The sequence below is a fragment of the Monopterus albus genome, unplaced genomic scaffold (genome assembly GCF_001952655.1).
Source record: "Monopterus albus unplaced genomic scaffold, M_albus_1.0 scaffold296.1, whole genome shotgun sequence".
Lineage (NCBI taxonomy): Eukaryota > Metazoa > Chordata > Actinopteri > Synbranchiformes > Synbranchidae > Monopterus > Monopterus albus.
The window spans coordinates 436,188-444,181 of record NW_018128176.1 but is presented as its reverse complement, the minus strand read 5'-3'; positions in this window follow the sequence as shown (position 1 = coordinate 444,181).

The window sequence follows — 7,994 nt, the reverse complement described above, 5'->3', positions numbered from 1 at the left end:
CCAAGAAAAACAGCTACGTAAAGGTTGTATGCGAAGATAGCTTGGCCAATTATGGCTCAGTTTAGGTGCAGGAGAGGACCAAACATGGTAACCACTTATGCTTTAATTGCTATTTGAAAAGGCTTTAGAGCTCCAGACTTGTATTGATTTACTGGGAATCATCTCAACTTATCTTTACTTGGACCAGCTTTGGGACAGTTCTGGCACCCAAACTGGACAGACATTAACATGTCATTTGTCACAAGTCTAGCATCAATCCCAGACACAGGCATTTAATAACTGATTTAGGTCTTTGTTGGGGCCATTTAGGCCTCTTGGGAATAAGCTTTAAGATGCCTTAAGAAGCCTTACACTAGAAGACTATGATAAGACTATAGTTGTTTTTGGCGGCCTGTTTTAATTTTAGTTTTAGTCTAGTCTTTGTGTGAAGCTGTCATTTTAGTTTTTATTAGTTTTAGTCACGTTCATACTTTTTTTAGTCTAGTCAAGTTTCAGTCAACAAAGTCTGAGCATTTTCATCTAGTTTTTTAGTCACATTCATACTCTTTTTAGTCTAGTTTAGTTTTAGTCGACGAAAACTGATGACATTTTAGTCTACTTTTAGTCAATGAAAATTGTATTTTAGTCTCTTTTTAGTAATGCAAATCTATTTAACCCAGTCAATATAGTATAAGTACCTAGTAGTATAGACGAAACCAAAATATTCTTTGAGCCAAACCCATTTCAAACAAGGTTATCTTATTATATTATCATTACCTTATAGACTCAAGAATACATCCAATACACATTTTGTGTGATTTTGTGACCGCATTTCTCTCCATCTTTTTCCACACCACACTTCGTTTTCTTTTCCACTTCTTTGTAATGAAAGTTTTTCCAAATGTTGTTTCTTCTTTTTCTTTCAAAGATGAACCCTGGCAGGCCGGCCATCGGTCCCTTTCTCTGTGTCAGACTTATCTTTGTTTGTTGTCGTCTTATAAATAATGCTGCGAGTGGGGCTTAAGGAAGTGATGTTGCCTGCGTCTGCGCAGTGCGACCTGATGCAGCCCCTGAAGCGAGACACAGGAAACAGAAATACTGCAAAATAATAATAACATGACTAAACAAGATGAAATAATGTTATAACATTTCGTTTTGTCTCGTTTTGGTCAACGAAAATGAAGAAATATTTTAGCATAGTTTTTATTCAACATTCAGAAGTTGCAGAATGTAAGCAAATTCTACCTCATTACAATAGTAAGACATATAAGCAAAGAAAATAAATGTATTAAAAAGTAACCAAAGCTCAGTAGTTCTGGACAATCATCAATACAGCTGTAATATGTATAAACAGGGAAAATAAAGTTATGAAAGGTAACTAAAGGGAACTAAAGCTGTGAAAAGTAACTAAAGCTTATAAGTAACTAGAGTCTATAAGACTCAAATCTTACACAATAAAGATAGTACAACATATACTGGAGTGTTAATTACACAGTTGTATGAAGACCACAATATACTAATCCCTGGACATAGGAATAAAGCTTAACCTTTCACACTAAGGTGGCATATTTGAAACATATTAAAGCTCCAAACACTGCTTGAGGTTTTATGACAGAAATATTCACTCAGTAATTGACTACCATGAAACTGCAAACAGAGTTCCCTGCAGACCTCCCTCTTTCATGTTAATTCAGGATAAGACCCCCAAAGCCTCCCAAATAACAACAACCTGCAGTTATTGTGGCAGCTACCTCCTTAAACCTTCAGATGTTACTGCACTGAGAAATTTATATAAACCTGTATACTCTGGCCCTTTGAGGAAGTGTTAAATTTAGTTTGAAATAACCAATGAAAGCTGTGTCACAGGACACTTAACACCATATCTATTTTGCACAGTATTTAGTTGACATAAGATGTTATTAAGGATGGGAAATTTAAAGAATAGTGTATATTATGTAACAAGTAAACAGCTGGATATAACTTTCTAAACACCACCTCCCTTCGCACAGCCAGCCGGTTTGTATGGAATTCACCCAAGCAACAAGTCCAATCAGAAAAGTGCTGCACGTGTTGTCACCATGAGGTATCCGCAGCCAGGCAGCTTGTTAACACGGCTGGATTGCCACTGCCTGTTTTAACTTTCTGAGACACTGTTGAGAAGGTTGCATACTATTAATACTGTTGATTGTTAAACTATATTATTAAACTGTCCAAAAATCCTCTCCTCTCACTGCCAGTCGGTTTGTATGGCATAATACCTGAGCAACAAGCCCAATCAGAGAGGCACTGCCTCTCTGAGACACTGCTGAGAGGGTTGGCATACTACTATTAACACGGTGAATTGTGTAATCGAACACTCACTGTGAATTGTGCAATATGTGCAACTTTAACAATTACCACTTAAAAGTGTAAACTGACTAAAATCATAACAATCAGCAGGGACAGCAAGGACTTTAAAGGATTCTGGTAAGTAGACTCAGTCCTTCCATCCAATCAGATGCCACAGTTTGCACTTAATACCTTTTCTGGCCTGCACACTGCTGTTCTCCAGAACTCGTTTGCATATTGCATTCAGTATTCTTGTAACTGTTCATGACTGCTTTTGACCGGTTAGATCCAGCCTCAGATTCTACTTCCCCACACAATTTCACTTCCCCTATTCAGGGATGTGTATCTTACTTCCTTTTTTCTGTGACTCAGCATTCTCCACATGTTGTGATGAGATTGGATGAATAGTGTATATTATGTAACAAGTAAACAGCTGGATATAACTTTCTAAACACCACCTCCCTTCGCACAGCCAGCCGGTTTGTATGGAATTCACCCAAGCAACAAGTCCAATCAGAAAAGTGCTGCACGTGTTGTCACCATGAGGTATCCGCAGCCAGGCAGCTTGTTAACACGGCTGGATTGCCACTGCCTGTTTTAACTTTCTGAGACACTGTTGAGAAGGTTGCATACTATTAATACTGTTGATTGTGAAACTATATTATTAAACTGTCCAAAAATCCTCTCCTCTCACTGCCAGTCGGTTTGTATGGCATAATACCTGAGCAACAAGCCCAATCAGAGAGGCACTGCCTCTCTGAGACACTGCTGAGAGGGTTGGCATACTACTATTAACACGGTGAATTGTGTAATCGAACACTCACTGTGAATTGTGCAATATGTGCAACTTTAACAATTACCACTTAAAAGTGTAAACCGACTAAAATCATAACAATCAGCAGGGACAGCAAGGACTTTAAAGGATTCTGGTAAGTAGACTCAGTCCTTCCATCCAATCAGATGCCACAGTTTGCACTTAATACCTTTTCTGGCCTGCACACTGCTGTTCTCCAGAACTCGTTTGCATATTGCATTCAGTATTCTTGTAACTGTTCATGACTGCTTTTGACCGGTTAGATCCAGCCTCAGATTCTACTTCCCCACACAATTTCACTTCCCCTATTCAGGGATGTGTATCTTACTTCCTTTTTTCTGTGACTCAGCATTCTCCACATGTTGTGATGAGATTGGATGTAAAAGCACTTTTCACCATTCCATGCAATACAATAATTTTACATTTTATTCTTACATATTCTCTGATTATTTCAAACAAAACACACATAAATCATCTCATGATTATCCTTACTTATTAATTTATGCATTCTGCCATAGAATTTTAATAATTTTTCTCTCTCTCTCAACTCCTCTTGCTGCTTCTTGTACACATCCTTGCTGTTCTTGTGTGAATTCTGACTGAAAAGAGACAATTTGTTCAATAGTCTCCTGCAGCCCTTGTTCTAAGTTTTCTGATGCCAGATCATCAGAGGCCAGTTCTGCTGTTATGGTCTGTTTCTTGTGCTCCTTGGCTCTCTCTGGGACCCGTTTTTACAGGCTCGCTGACATACTACTACCGCATACTAGACAAGTTCACTTGGAGCCTCATATTAATCACCAGCATGAGCCACTAAATGGAATATACTAAAGATAGTATAACATATACTGGAGTGTTAAATACACAGTGCATACTAGAAAAGTTCGCTTGGAGCCTCATATTAATCACCAGCATGAGCCACTAAATGGAATTATCCATTGTGGACACATGGATGATTGTGATGTTTATTTTCCAACAAACCAACAAAGTTAAATCAGAAAGGAAATCCCAGTGATTAGACAGCCCCAGCCAGAGTATATAACTACTGGGCTCTGCTGTAGGCGTGGCCAAACAAGACTCAACCTGCTCCAGGCATCGATTATTAAATCATGACTGGATTGTTCTTCTTTAATTAGCCTGGTTGATCTGCAAACAACTGGAGCAGGTTTATTTTGGCTTATGTGACACCACTGGCTCTGAGTCATGTCATGACAGATGAGGTGAGTAAAGATCTTCAGATAATTTAATTATAAATTGTGTGATTTGCAGTTTCCTTCATTTTGTTCTGTGGTTAATGTTGTCATATTTCAAAGAGTTGAAGTGTATAGTACATTGCATTGACTCCTGAATGCTTTGACTAAGCAATTCAGTTTGAGTCCACTCTTATTTACAGAGGTATGCTGAGGGCAGCAATTGAATAGGGAGGATCAAACCCTCACACCTGGTGGCTGCACTGCAAAACCACAAACACATATCTGGGGATTTGAACTACTAGCCAACAGACTGACAGGTTGGGCTAGAGTTAAAGAATGCCAGTCTGTAAATGGAGGGTGCACCCACTTCAGCACTGTAGTGGGGGAATTCCCATCCTTAACCAAAGGCATTTTGCCCAAGACAACCCCATAAATAAAACTGGCACCACAAGATGAAAGAACAAGAGTAAAGGTCAAAAACATTTCAATAACAAATAATATGATAGGCAAAGCAATTAAATTATGTTTATAATTATAAGTGTCATTGGAAGTGGTTTAATAGATGATTGTGTTTAACCAGCCTTATCTGTGAAACCACAACCAAACTCTTTATATTTTGTTTATACTGGTGATACAGCGGCCAAAGTGCTCTGACAGCTATGCAAGTGTTCTCTGGGGCCTGACTGTGTGGGTATGTCCTATGGGAAACACAGATAGTATGTGTTCTCTCATAAATTCAAAGCTTTCCAAGGCACTGAATGTTCCTTGGGCAGCAATGACTTGTAAGATTTGAGTCTTATAGACTCTAGTTACTTTATCAGTTTTAGTTACCTCTCATGCCTTTAGTTCCCTTTAGTTACCTTTCATAACTTTATCTTACCTGATTACAGCTGTATTGATTATTGTGCATTACTGAGCCCTGGTTATTTTCTAACACAGTCATTCTCCTTGCTTATATGTCTTACAATTTGAATGAGGGGATACGTCAGCTTATTGTCTCACACACACACACACACACACACACACACACATTGTCTTTCAGGTACTTTTCATATGTTTACCTTCCTTGCTTACACATGGTAAAACTGTACTGATGATTGACCAGAATTACTGAGCCTTCATTACTTTAATACATTTAATTCCATTTGTGCTGATGGGAGTCAGGTGATACTGAAGTATAAACTGATCACTTTAACTTCTGTATACACTGTGTCTGCACGCAGGAGGTCCTGCTTTGTTATGTAATGGGATTACACAGATGGGGGGTCTGCGGCACAGAAAACCCATTGTTTGGTTGCCGCCTAGAAAGTCACATGACAACACTTACACACCTGGTTTCGCAAGATCTTTGTTTGGGGCGGACCCAGCCCAAAATGCATAAATGTATTGTGAAATCATGACTCGGGGGTCAGTGGATGGAACTCTTGCGGGAGCTCTATCTCTCTGATCCCAGCACTGTAAGGCCTACCTGTGATCAAACATGCAGTAAACTTTCCGCTGATTTTAAACAGTCCTCTCCTGTCGTCACTTCTCATGCTTCCAACAAAAGAATTGGGTTAATTTCTAACAAAGAGGTTAGAATCTAACAGACTGAATGCCATTCCAAGGGCCATTATTTTCTGGGTGAATGGCTACATTCTAAGGGTGATGGCAAGTAACTCATACCTCTGGGTTCAAAGCTATACATTTGTGTGGATACAATACTTGCCTTTGTATTACTTACATTATGGGGACCAAATCTTGTTTACTTACATTATGGGGACCAAATCTTGTTAACACACTCATATTGTGGGGACTTGGCCTTCCTTGTGGGGACCAGCCTCTGGTCACTGAATTTTAGGGTGGCAACATGCTTTAAGGTTAGGTATTAGGTTAAGGTTTGGGTGAGGGTTAGGTGTTAGGCAAGAAGTGTTTATGGATAAGGTTAGGATAAGTCTATAGGAAATCAATGTAAGTCAATGTAAAGTCCCCACAGGGAATGAAAACACTGTGTGCGTGTTAGTGTGTTGATGCTGCTATGGAGGTCACTGTCGCCTGTCCATGAATCAATTACAGTATATTATAACTGTGGGGACTCATACAGTCAAAGGATCTCAGTTGAATAAAATGAGCAAATAAGTAAATAAGTTGAGTAAATGAGGGTTACTTTAAAACTATTCTGAAAATGCTTTTTTTAGTTTAAAGCTGAGCAGACACTGTATTGACTAGTTCTGATTTTAGAGCCAATTTGGTCATGCCCGACTACTTTTAGAATCAGGCTGAATTTTGGCCTGATCAGTTGCCATTGGCATACAGTGTGAGCCGGGTTCCGGCACCCACTTTATGACCCAAACAACTAATGATCTGGCTCCTGAGTGCTGGAATGGATTTCTGGCATGTCAGAAATCTGGTCGGCTATGTTGCAGATCCATGATTCGAAGTTAGTTCAGTGCATTTGCATGAGTGCAAAGACAACAACATAACAACATGGCATAGACAAGATATCACACTGTAGAAAGAATCAACTGAAACATGGCCATAGACTCTATATAATATATCTATAAGCTGTACATGGATGACGCCAATCGAGCACTGGCAGCACCACACCAGTGTATCACCAATGTGTCATCAAAAAACTGTGATAATCTGCAGCAACAGGAGAAATACTGACTTCAGATTACCACTGTTTATCAGCTGTACAAAGTAAAACTATAACATGCAACTGTTGGTCATAATAACTTTTTGGCCCATATGGACTCATTATTATGGACTCTCTTCCTAGCCTACTAGCTAGCTTGCTATGTCTTGCTGGTATAAATTTCACCAAAAGGTGACAAGTTTGCATCCATGAATGACATTAGTCACTGTTCCAGATACTGTATGACTGTTGCTGTACTGAAGAATAAACATGGTAACATGTAACTAGCTGTGCATGCCACTGTGCTGCAGACTACAAATGTCAATAACTCTCAAAACTATGCAACAGAGGTGGTTTCAACAGTCATTTCAACAATAATAAACTATGTCCAAGGTAGTTTTGTTAACATTCATGCAGTTGTTTACTGTGTTCCTGGAAATCCTTGTTTCCTACACGAGTCCTTAAACCCAACAATAAAAATTACTTTATTCCTACCTTCGAATATGACCCATAGAATTGCTCCAGTGACAGTCCAGTGATACTGGGTGTTTGTCACCATGGTAACAATAATAGGCTACGACCCATATGATCCATGTCACCAATGAAATAAATACACAGTTATGGTTATGCAACAGTCATGGTTTGGCAAGCTTTATGCACCAAGAGCTATTTGTTACTTATCACTACATTAGGTTTAGGAAAATACAGTGGTTTGAGTTAAAATAACAATTTCCTTACAGGACCATCATCGTCATCATGGTTACAATAATAAACATAGTCATGGATTAAAAAAAAACACACAATGTTTCATGCTGGAATCCAACACCCCATTTCCTGTAGGTACGTCCCATGTTTTCTGACTTGGCTGCTCTATCATCACCTACTTCTTCCTTTTACTAGGCTCGCTAGAAGTCACCTAACTATAACATGCAACTGTTGGTAATAACTTGTTGGCCCATATGGGCCATTATTATGGACTCTCTTCCTAGCCTACTAGCTAGCTTGCTATGTCTTGCTGCTAGCCATGTAGCTAACAGCAAGTTTTCAATACCGAGTGAACACATTT